This window comes from Lithobates pipiens, unplaced genomic scaffold (genome assembly GCF_037356315.1).
Source record: "Lithobates pipiens isolate NorthernLeopardFrog02 unplaced genomic scaffold, aLitPip1_a1.2 Scaffold_8, whole genome shotgun sequence".
Lineage (NCBI taxonomy): Eukaryota > Metazoa > Chordata > Amphibia > Anura > Ranidae > Lithobates > Lithobates pipiens.
In genome coordinates, this window is record NW_027507903.1 from 45,845,305 (window position 1) to 45,857,902 (window position 12,598).

The following is a 12,598-nucleotide window of genomic DNA, read 5'->3' on the forward strand; positions in this document are numbered from 1 at the left end:
TGAGATGTGGATGGGAGATGCAGAGGTGAGCAGTTGTGGCAGAAGGCTGAACTTGGCACTCTATATGCAGCACACCCCTGAACACGGCACTATGTACGTAAAGCATCCCCAAACTTTGCAAGTAGTGCACTTCTGGTATTTAATGCCCCTTTAAGGCCCTCCCGATGTTCGTGGTGAAATTTGACCACATCCACTATTTGATGCGATTTAAAGGGTAGGGTTGTCGTGGTTGAGTTCCTGTACTTATTTTCTAAGAAATAAAGCAATGCCTAGATCTGTATGTCTATGGATTACATCAGATCAGCCTCAATCTTTTTACCCCAGTTGGAACCCTTGAAATATTTTTCAAGTCTCAAAGGTCCCCTGCTAAGATTATTTAATTGGAGGTTAGTGTGTAGTAGGTCCTTTACAAAGGTGATCGGATTTCCATCTTTACAGACAGCTAAAAGCATCATGTCATGTAGCTGGGCCTGTTAAGGGGCACTGGGGCCAAGAATATGCCTATTTGATAAACTACATATAAAGAAACCCTTAGCAACCTATTGATAAACCCTGGCTGAGAATGGCCACTAGATATTAAAAGCATAATACAAAATATGCGTGGAAAGCACATGGAGGGTACCAGTGCTTCAGAAATAAACATTCAGAATTCACGCCCTTCAAAACCAAAACGTGCATATCCACTACTCAGTTGGGCTTGCCATTTTTACCTGTGTTAATGCCAGGGCCGTCTCTAATATTGATTGGACCCTGGGCAAAATATTTCTCGCCCCCCCCCCCCCCCATGCAGTTTTGCTCTCCACCTGCTCTGAGACATACAATAACTAGCAGCTATTATGGTTCACTGATTAGTTGCTAGAGGTTACAGCACACGATTTCTGTTTGTTGATTGGTTGCTAGAGATTACTGTGGATATGACCTCAGGGGGGCATGATATACATATCAATGCCACTGGCTGTCCCTATTTACATATGAATGCCGGTAATTTACATGTAAACACAGGGTCTAAAGGCGAGTCATCCGTACACAATAGGGCAGAGCTGGGCAGCGTTGGTAGCAGCACTTCACACTGAGATATTGGGACACAGCACAGGACTAAAACCTTGAGGGATGAGGGAATTTAAACCAGGATAATTGGCAAGTATGAGGCAGCTGCTTTGGGCCCCAGAACAATGACAGGGCCCAGGGCAGCTGCCCCTTTTGCCCTACCTTAAAAACAGCCCTGGTTAATGCCATGGGCAGCACCAGGTTATCTATTTCTACCTTTTTGCTTAATCAGCAAAAATGACTGGAAAATCTGTAAAAAGAAATAAGAAAATAAAAAAATAAGTTTATAATCTGCCAAATCTCTAGCATCTCTGATACCATTCCACTGATATGATGGCTTTTTTGTTTCATATACACAGTCTGATGCATTTCTGCTGAAAACATGATCATTCCATGGATAGCAGCTTTAAATTCAGTAAAGGGACTATCCTTGAGAAAAGGATAAAAGTAATGGGGGTGCGACAGAGCAAAAATATTACAATCCTTTTTGCAAGTTCCCTTTGGGAGACTGGTGCTTGCATTGTAAAAGATTTGATGCATCTGAAAAAGTAATCCAATATAGCTAATCTAAGAAAGATTAATAGTGATAATCCAGCACTACATGTGCTACTCTTTGGGGAGTTGCTGCTTGGCATGTGCAAAGGCCTCTGAGTGCTAAGCATATAAACAATGTATAGATACTGCACATCGTGCCTCTACAGCGGTTTACTTGAGGTTACTGGTCTATATAATAAAAAAAAAATATATATATATATATATATATATATATATATATATATATATATATATATATATAATATTTAGAGCAAATTTCCTCTAAGGAAAGCTGTGCACAGACAAAAACAATAGTAATCATTTTTGCTGAGTAAAAAAAACAAACAATACTTGCCACTCTTAGTATCTATGTGAATCTGGTTCATTAAGGGCCCCAGGTCCCCTTGCACTAAAGGTGTTTTCTCCTAATTTAACAAGTCCGCCCCACTATCAACAACTCCCATATTACTGAAGAAACAGGTGGGTCTTTAGTTTGCTTTCAGACATGTCCAAGGTGTTTTCGCCCTAGAACAGAAGTGCGAGGTGAATGTTGAAGCCGATTTGGAAAGGACATTATAGCGAGGGATATTTTTCAGGAGAGGAGATGGTCACAATATTTTACATTTTTCTGTTATTCTAGAATCTAGATGATATTGGTGCTGATTTAACATTTTAGTGCTCAATCCAACTCTTACAAACCAGCAGTCTGGGTGCAGGTAGAACTTGTTTAATTGAGGCCATTATGGTTACCTTCAAGTAACAATGGTCATGATAGAATCACAGAGGCTGTCATTGTTGACCATTACCTCTGAAAATGTTCTCAGATCATTGATGGCTTTAGTGCTTTTGGAGTTGCTGACCTAGACCAAGTATAAAGAAAAGGAATTCAGACATTCATTTACAGCATGATTGTTCTGGGCAGTTGCCGGGCAACAAGTATTTTAAGAAGGAGGTCCGCAATGGCAGCTTCATAAGAGTCACTTTAAGAGAATCTGTCACCAAAAATATAATGCTTGGGCATGCTGTTTGTTCACCAAATGTTAGTCCATTAGTATCCAGATTAAAGGATATGTAAACGTTCGTTGTTTTTTTCTTTTTTTTTAAACAAAGTCATACTTACATTTTCTGTGCAATTGGTTTGTTGGTTTTGCACAGAGTGGCCCTGAACCTCCACTTCTGGTGGCACTCCTCTACTCGAGTTCCCCGCCGGAGAAGCGCTCTCCCTTGGGGCACCCGTGCGGGCCTGCTCCCATGTCCTGCTGCTGCATCCATTGACACAGATGGCAGGACTTGGCTACGCCCCTTGGCTCGTCATTGGATTTGATTGACAGCAGCGGGAGCACTGCTATCAATCTAACCAATCGGACCCGAGACACCGGCTGGAGTGGGTGTGCTCGTCACTGGTGCAGGAATGATTGGGCTCAGGGAAGTAAAAGGGAGGCTCTGGGGGGCTGGTGCACTACAAGAGGTTTTTTACCTCAATGCATAGAATGGATTGAGGTGAAAAACCGCAAGGGTTTACGTCCCATTAATATTAAATTGTAACATTTACTTTGGTCATTCAAGCACTGATCTCTAGTGATCTGTCTTCATACTCCCCATTGCTCAGGTAAAAAATAAGGCTAACTTTAGGAATAGGAAAGTGTTACAGTAGTAGTGGTAGCGTGGGTCCATACACCAATCTCTAATATCCTCAATGCTCTTATGCAAAATTGTGTGTGTGTGTGTGTGTGTGTGTGTGTGTGTGTGTGTCTGTGTAAACCAAAAAAGAGCTAACATTTTGAAAAAAAAAAGCAACATTTTTTTTTACTTTCTGCTATAACGCATCCAATAAAAAATAAATAAAAAACAAAACAAATTTCCTCATCAATTTAGGCCAGTATGTGTTCTGCTACATATTTTTGGTGAAAAAAATCCCCAATAAGCATCTATTGATTGGTTTACACACAAGTTATCCCATCTACAAACTGTGATATCTTTTTTTTTTCTTAATTTTTTTTATTTTTTTTATTTTTTTTGTGGGATTGCGATGGACAAATCGGACACCTAACTGACACTTTTATGGGAACCAGTGACATTATTACAGTGATCAGTGCTAAAAATACAGCCACGAGTGCGGCACGATCTCCCGGCTGAGCCTGCATTGTTGCTCAGCCTAGAGCGCCCCTACCATTCACTTGGGGTGGCAGATCAGATCCCTAATAGATGCTTTCCCCTCATTCTCCAAACTGACTAGAGCTACAGCGAGCTGAGGGAATAGCCAACTAGATCGCATGTGACAAAAGTATCCTGGGGGGGGGGGGGGGAGGGCAGACATCTGTCATTCAGGTTCGTGGACACAAAAGAGAAGGTGTGCCTGTGTTGTCCCACATTCCGTGCAGTGCCTGTGAGCGGATTGTAGGTAGCGCTGCTGTGGTGATGTAGTGCCCGCTCCCAGGCAGGGATGTCATTCAACACATGAGATTGCTGTGTCCCTCCCATATCCTCTGCACACTCGCAGTCATTTACACATCTTCCTATTGGCACTCCATGACGGCCGTACAGTAAAGCGGTCCCCAGGCAGCGCTCAGGCTGTCTGCCATATTGGTGTATTATGGACGGATTTCCACTTCTCTCAGGTCCTAAGATAAAAACCATGTTCCCTGTAGTGGGCTCCCTGCTCTGCAAGGGTTATCTAAAGCCTCATACACACTATCAGATTTTCTGCTGATTTTTATCTTTAGATTTACCAAAACCATGTAGTGCAAGGACCTGCCTGATTGCATACAAATTGAAACTCCTAAAGTTTGACCTCATATTATATGATTTTGGTAAATCTGAAGACAAAAATCAGCAGAAAATCTGATAGTATGTATGGGACTTAAGACCTACAACAAACAGTCTTATGTGCTGGCTGCATTCCTTTTCTTTTTTCCTCCTTTTTTTTTATTGACCTGTGATAACTGAGCAGAGTAAACTGTATGTTACTGTGCTTCAGTTTATGAATATAGAGGAGCCCCTGTCTCCCCTCCATTCATCTTCAGTGCTGAGAAAAGGACTGGGGAATCTGTGTCCTCAGTCCGCTTCTCTGTCTCAAAGGGGAGATGTCAGGGTTTAAGACCTCAGATGTCTCACCAAAGCCCCTCCAAAAATAAAAAATTACTGACACCACTCCCCCCTGCCCTAAGAACACTGTCCACTGCTTCAACCTCCTCGCCCCCAAAAAGATTTTTTTTTTTTTTTTTTAACAAATTAAATTGTAAAATAATCAATATGTAAAAGTAAAAAACTGACACCATCCACTGCCACATACCCCCACCCCCTTCCCTTGAAGCACTGTGAAAAAATATTGAAGTGGTGGGGGGTGGCAGTTGCGGGCACTAAGTGCCACCTCCCTGAAGCAAGTTTTTGCAGGTTGGGATGTCTGTCACCAAACATAAGTTCTTTTGTGTTGTAGATGTGACTCACATTTGGGTACAATAATTCTGTGAATTAGAAGAACAAGATGGACCATAGATTAAAGGAGTTCACCCGTCACACTTAATTATGTGTGAGAAAAATTGGGAAGCTTCTTGAGTTTTTTTCACCAGCACTCCATGACATACAAGTTATTTAGGATTGCCTGCCTAGTAAATCCCTTACAGAATGATCCAACAATACCATGCGACCAGCATTTTTCCTACCACTTGTACCCGGCTGGAATATTTTTTGCAATCATTTTGTATTTTGTGTAGTTTGCTGCTACAGTATAAAACAGGGGTGTCCAACCTTTTTGACCTTCCTGGGCCACATTGGAAGAAGAGGAATTGTCCTGGGCCACACAAAGAATACACTAAGGTGCCATGCACACTGGGCATAAAAAAAAAAAAAAGTCTGTCCCCTTGGCAGAAAAAAAAAGCTCATATAGAGCATTTTTTGTACATAGTTTAGGAGAGTTTTGCATTTTTTTTTTTCTGCCATAAATGCTCCATTTAGAAGCAGGTTGTTATTAGAGGGGCCGGATTAGTGGCCAGTGGGAGTAAAAAATGTCCTGGCGGTGATAACCATGCCCCATCGTTCGTGCCAGTGGGAGGAAGAATGCATCAAGGGCCAGATAAAGGCAAGCAAAGGGCCACATCTGGCCACCGGGCCGCACTTTGGAGGCCACTGATCTGAGTAAAACATAATTTTATTTTTTTATTATAAAAAAAAAATATATATAAATCCAAGTAAAAGAGAGCAACATAAAACTAGAGTGATACTGTCACTGTCAAATATTTTCTTCAGCAGCATGTGTTCACTAAGTGAAAATGCAATTTTTCGGAACCCGCCCCCCAACTTTTTTTACGTAAGTTTAAGACTTTGTATTGGGACGCATCTATAGCCACCTGGGGCCGCAGGTTGGACACCCCTGGTTTAGAATTTAGAAAGGAAGAGGTTTAACAAGAACCTCATGTAATGGCCATGGACATGGCAAATTAGGTACTCAAACCCACAAATCTATAATTATAGGAGTTGCTATTGCAGTCTTGTTTTAAAAGTACAGTCTCTGGGCCTGGATTGGATATTTAAAGTGTTATCTTGCTGTGGGGGCACTCAAGAAGACTTGCTCTCGAGCTGCGCTTTGTGAATGGACACTGTCTCGCTGGCTTTAAATGACAGCAGCAGGAGTCAACACCCTGCTGTGTGAGCCAGTAAGGAGATCTATACCCGGGAGAGCTGCTGTTCCCATGCACATCATTGGATCGAGATGGGCCTCAGGTAAGTATAGGGGGTAGCTGGGGGGGGGGGGGGGGGGGGCGCCCAGAAGTTTTTTTTTTCCTTCATGCATAGAACGCATTAAACCTCCTGCCTTTAGAGTGTGTATAACGCTACAGTGGTTTTATTTTATTCATTTTATCATTTTTTTTTTTTTTTTTTTGGGGATGGAGTAATGAGTGGTCAGAATTGTTAATGTTTATTGTCGTTGGTGTCCTGCTGGGGACATTTTACCCTATTTGTCATTTATGACCCACCTGATAGTGAGAGGAATTCAAATAGTTACAGTTGTGACAGATCAGGACATACGGGAATGTCTACCAAAAGTTGCCAACTGTCTAGGAGAGGCTTCACCTTCTATTGTTTCTCTGGGATTGAAGTATAATAACTTTTCTTAAATGAGACCCAGGTAGAAAAATAAAATTTTTTAAACATTCTCTATTTTATCCAAAACTAAAGAAAACAGTTTGGGCTTTGGATTTACTTTGATTTACTGAACTGGAACCTATATGCAGCATGTGAGTTTAGACTTTTCAGATATCACTGGATGCATGGTTGCGTAGGCCTATGACTCGCAGGAGAATTGGGCCAGATCAGAATGACAGCGCAGAGCCCGCAACATTAAAAACAAGTCAGCAATAGCAGCTTCCAAATTTCTGACACAGGTACACTTTAGCTTTTAAAATGTCCCTAGACAATAGAGGGCAGACAGGTGTGCAAGCTTCATTTTCTGTTACTGTTGATGCATTACAGAGAGTTATGAAAAAGTAAATTTTCCCTTCTACTAGGGGTTGGTGGAATCTGCCTGGGTTTAAGTCACACAAGGTATATCAAATCCTGTTTAAAATGTGTGAATACTTACACCTAGACATTAGGAGGTAAACTTCCTCTGCTTACATTTGCCTATAATAAGGCTTACCTATAGGTTGTAAAAATATCTCCTAAATGTGTGCCGTTTAGGAGATATTTAGTATAAATGCAGCCAGTGACATCACTGGCACATGCGCTCTGAAGGAATGGGCACAGGTGCCATTCCTTCCGAGCCCCATGCCGTTAATGAATGCTCCTGCGTGCGTGAGTGACATCATCACGGCTCCGACAAATTTCCCGCAAACCCGGAAGAAACTCTGGGGTAAATGTCACCCGTTTCAGCGGTGTGTGGGCACCACTAAGAGCTTCTTTCTAGGGTAAGTATTGCATAATGAGCTAGTATGTGTTGCATACTAGCTCATTGTTTGTGCCTTTCTCCTGCAGGTGGTGTTGTTGTTTTTTTTTTTTTTTTTTTGTTTTTTTTGTTTTTTTTTAAACAGGGTTTACAACCTCTTTAAGGAGTGGGTAGCCAAAATGAGCCACTTCAAGAGAATGAGGAAATAACGGAAGATAGGGTGCAACACCAAATATTTGGCGGTGCAGTCATTTTGGATTGAATTCTTGAGTTCTGATATCCTGAGATGCTTTCTGTGAATAGTTTATATCTTCGTGCGTGGTTTGGACATAAATTGGTAGTTCGGTGGTTTTGTCTGGTCAGGAAGGGGTCCTCAGGTGTTTTTTGTTTTTTCTTTCCTTTTCCTTTTTCCTTTTTCTTTTTCCTTTCCTTTCCTTTCCTTTCTTTTTCTTTTCTTTTCTTTTCTTTTCTTTCTTTTTAAAATCAATTAATTCAGCATATTCAGATTTCAGAATATGCTACATTTGTTTTTTATTATTTTTCATTCTTTGTATTCATCTTTTTGCGATAGCACAGCTCTATATTTTATGATGAGTCCTATGTATGAACCTACTCCAAACAAACTAGAAGTTTTGAAAAAAAAAATTTTTTTTTTTGGTAATCTGAATTAAATCAGCCTCTACCAGAAATATCGAAATGTAAAGTTATCGATTTTATTTACATTCCACTTCAATGGACACGAGGAAAAAATAAATTACAAATTGCTAACTAAGTGGTATTATGTTCCATCAAAACTACATAAGATCAATGCTGATGCTTCTTCTGTGTTGGAGGGAATGTGGGGGGCGAGGGAACATGCGCCCATATATGGTGGCATTGCCCTTTGACTCAAACGTATTGGAAGGATGTATTGTTTTTAATTAAGACGATTAGCAATTTTGAAATAAGAAAAGATCCTTGGCAATGTTTTGTTTCCTGTAACAGGTGAATCAAGGAACAATTATAGAGTAGCCGTCACGGCGTCACCCCATTTTTGCTAAATGCAACGAAAAGCATTAATTCCGACACCTTGGAAATCCAAAGAAAATACCGACCATAAAAGATTGGTTTAGGGAAGAGGATAGAACTAGGTTATTGGAAGAATAAATAAATGTACAAAATGAATTAAGATTTTATAAAAAACTTGAAAACGTTGGTTGGAGTGTAAACAATCCTCAACCTATGAGTTGTACGAGCAGTGAGAATACATCTAAGCCCTTGTACACACGGTCGGACATTCCGACAACCAAATCCGATGGATTTTGTCCGAAACTGTTGCATACACACAGTCGGACAAAGTTGTCAGAAAATCCGATCGTACTTAACGTGATGACGTTATCTTGTTAGGACGGGACTACGTTCAGGCTAGTAGCCAATAGCTTTGGTCTAGGAATTTGATCTGAGCATGCATGGCACTTTGTCCGATCGGAATTCTCTACAAACGATCAGACAAAGTCCGATCAGAAAATTTTATAGCCCGGCTTGAAAACTTGGTCTGTCGGATACTCTGACAGAAACAGTCCGATGGAGCCCACACACTGTCGGATTATCCGACAACACGGTCCTATCGGACATTGTCCAATCGGAATGTCCGACCGTGTGTACAAGGGCTTAGAGGAGAGAGGGAATGGGTCGGGGGAAACTTGTCAAATAAGATATAGAGAAGATGGAGAACCATGGGGCTGAGTTCAGCCCAAGTTTGTCTCTATCCTGGTATTTCATGGTCTGTAAGGGAAAGTGTGGTGGGGCTATACAGTGGAGGGGGATGGGATTGATGAGTAAGGGTACACAGTAATCTTGGAAGAACTAGGGGGCATCTGTATGCAGATGTTCCCAGATCCACCCCTCCATAAAATAACAAAATTCACAATACATGCTTTTTTTTTGTTCTTTTTGGTTTATAGAGAGGAGTGTTTTGTATAGTGAGTTTGTTGGTTAGAGATTTTGAGGGAAGGGAGGGGTATTGATAGACAGAGCCGGAGGGATTTTCATAAAAGACTGAGAATCTAGGAATTATATGTATTTTACGGAGGATTTAAAATGGTTTGCATTATAGTTACATAGTTAGTCAGGTTGAAAAAAGACCATCCAGTTCAACCACAAAAAATAAAAATAAAAATAAGATCATACAATCCCATATACCCAATTCTATCCCCACAGTTGATCCAGAGGAAGGCAAAAAACCCCAGCAGAGCATGATCCAATTTGCTAAAGCAGGGGAAAAAATTCCTTCCTGATCCCCCGAGAGGCAATCGGATTTTCCCTGGAAAATCTAGGAATGATTCACATATGTTTTTGAATGTTCTATAATGTCTTGTGTTTATATAAAAATGTTATAAAAAGAGGTTAAACACAAAAACATCAGCATAAAGTGCAATCATGGAATGCAAACAAACATTAAAAATTAAAGTCCACGTGACTAAATGAAATGAAGACATGAATAACTTGAAAATATAATAATAAGGTGATCTTCTTTAAAAAAAAAGTTCATAGATGCAGTATCCATCACCGGTGATAAGTAAAGTTTCTTTGTGCAGAACCTCTATCACAGATAATAGAAATGCATGCTTACCAGATGGATATGACCTTCTATCTCTAGAAAGGTCTACAGACCTTAGATCTGAATGTATAGAACACTGGTCCTAAGGGCAGCTCCAAATTACTCTCCACAAAGGGCGAGATACAGCATTCCTCAGCCAAAACCTTCTTTTCATAGACCGTGAAAAGGAATATGGAAATAAAATCTGCCAATAGTGTAAAATTTAAAAAATGGACTTCTATTTTGCATATCAAAAGCCCCATCATGATAAAGCAGTTTTTGCCCACAAAAAGTCAAACACTTGCACTTCCAGGGTAGGTACAATGCCTTCCCTATGCGTTTCGTCATAGATGCCGTCATCCGGGGGAACCTAGGACTGCAAGCTATTCTAAACAATTTCAAAATGCAATTACAGAGACAAACTGAGGGAACGTGTAAAGTACTACCCAAGCCTTGAGAGCTTTTAACCCATTTTTAGGACAAGAAGTGTCCACATTTAGTTTAAAACTGATAATCAGATCTGCCAGAACAGTACAGACAGGGTAAAAACACCACAGCCTTAACTTTATATAGCGGTAAGCTAGATACAAATTTTTATTTTTTTTTGCAACAAAAGCAATTTTTAAATAGTTTTTTTTTAAAATTATGCTATGTGAATGGTAACATAGCAAATATAAAGTAGGTTATATATTTACATAGTCTGGTTTAAAAAAAGACCATTCAGTTCTACCCACAGAGAAAACACACAGGAAAAACCTCTATATACAAGCCTATACCCGCAATTGATCCAGAGGAAGGCAAAAAAACAAACAAACGATAAAGCATGATCCAATTTACTACAGCGGGGGGTAAAAATCCTTCCTGATCCCCCCAAGAGACTATAAATTATGTTTTCCCAATTTGGCTGCAAATGTGGAAATATGCTTTAAATGTGCCATAAATGTCAGTCTATCGGGGGTAAATCTTAAAACTGAATCCTGGTGATTTCTTTCTTTTTTCTAATAAGGCTATAAGCAAGTTATTGTCAAAATGGGACAAAAGTATTTGGGTACTACCATGGGGGGATATTTAAAGAAAAAAAAAGTATTTTATTAAAAGTCTGTGTATTGGGAAGAGGTGTGTGTTTTTTTTTTTTTTTTTTTTTATGTGACAAGGGGAAAAAACACCAATCCTTTTAAATTGCATATTTGGGAGATGCTTTTAAGCTGTATGTGGTGCTATGAACAGTGTGATTTTCACAGGCATTATCGGCGACAATGTATTCTGGCATTTCATATTTTGGATGTGTAATTGATTGATTTACATTTACACATCCATTTACATTTAGCTTGGCTTAAATACAGCAGCAGTAATGCAGTCGGATTAAAGGCTATGTAAAGGTTTGTTAAAATAAAGACACGTTATACCTTCTCTATGCAGTTGGTTTTGCACAGAGTGGCCCCCCCGATCCTCCTCTTCTGGGGTCCCTCAGTGTTGCTCCTGGCTCCTCCTCTTCTTGAGTGCCCTGTTGGAGAGCCGCTCTCCCTCGGGGCACTCGGCTGGGCATTCCCGTGTCCTGCTGCTACGTCCATTGATCCAGACAGCAGGACTTGGTCCCGCCCCCGGCTCCCGCATCATTGGATTTGATTGACGGCACATAAAATCCCAATAAAACACATTTACGTTTTGTGGTTGTAACATGACAAAATGTGGAAAATTTCAAGGGGTATGAATACTTTTTCAAGGCACTGTACATCATATGCTAATTAAACATTTGTTTTCATTGGCAGCAGAGAACTGTATAGATTATAAACAATTTAATGTAATATTTCATTTTTCCTTCTAGACAAAACAGTTGTGAAAAGGTGACGGCAGTTGGTCTCGGAAGGCAGCACTCCATGTTATTCCGTAAGTATTTCTGTACTGTTCTGTATGTCTCAGACAAGCAAAGCTAAAGACGCTGGTCATACAAGGGTTACATTGACTGCAGGAAGAAAGATGTTGAATAATTGGGCGACCAAAAATTTTTTTTTTCTTCCTTGAAAAAAAAATATTCTAACCTCCTGAAGCTTTTTATCTATTAGAATAAAGAGTGTTAGAGCGCACATTCAGCTGTACATGTTTTCTTAGTGGACAGTAATGGGTTGATCAAGTGTTGGGAAGTTTTATATGATGCTCTTTCTAGCTATTTGCTTTTATTGTATATGTGAAATGCTATGTCCCTGTAAAGTCAATCCCTGTGAGCATATCCCTATAGGTGTATATTGCCCTTTGTGTATACAGGCAAAAGTGTTGCCTGAAGCGAACATTCGGAGGCTTCCCAGCAGTTTTATAACCTTCTCTAGAAAAGCAACATCTAGGGCTGCGCAACCTTTTGAAGAGCGAAGGCCACTTAGGTAATTTGTTATCCAGTCGTGGGCTACAATGAAATGAAACGGTTCAGAATTTCAAATTTTTTATTTTTTATTTTGAATAGCATAATGAAAATTTTAAATTTCAACAATCAGGATCATTATTTTCCATGGAACCAATCCCCGTTGGATTTTTACCCACTGTTTAATCACAATCACAAAAATAAA

The 12,598-nt window shown here is 40.0% G+C and overlaps 1 protein-coding gene across 1 annotated transcript in view; it reads left to right on the forward strand.

Moving 5' to 3' along the window:
- Positions 1–11,864: 11,864 nt before the first annotated feature.
- Positions 11,865–12,598, forward strand: part of ZNF710 (zinc finger protein 710) — a 114,692-nt gene continuing 113,958 nt past the window's right edge. Inside the window, exon 1 of the mRNA XM_077472639.1 lies at positions 11,865–11,927. The gene's annotated coding sequence lies outside the window, so the exon portion shown is untranslated. The remainder of the gene's footprint in view (positions 11,928–12,598) is intronic.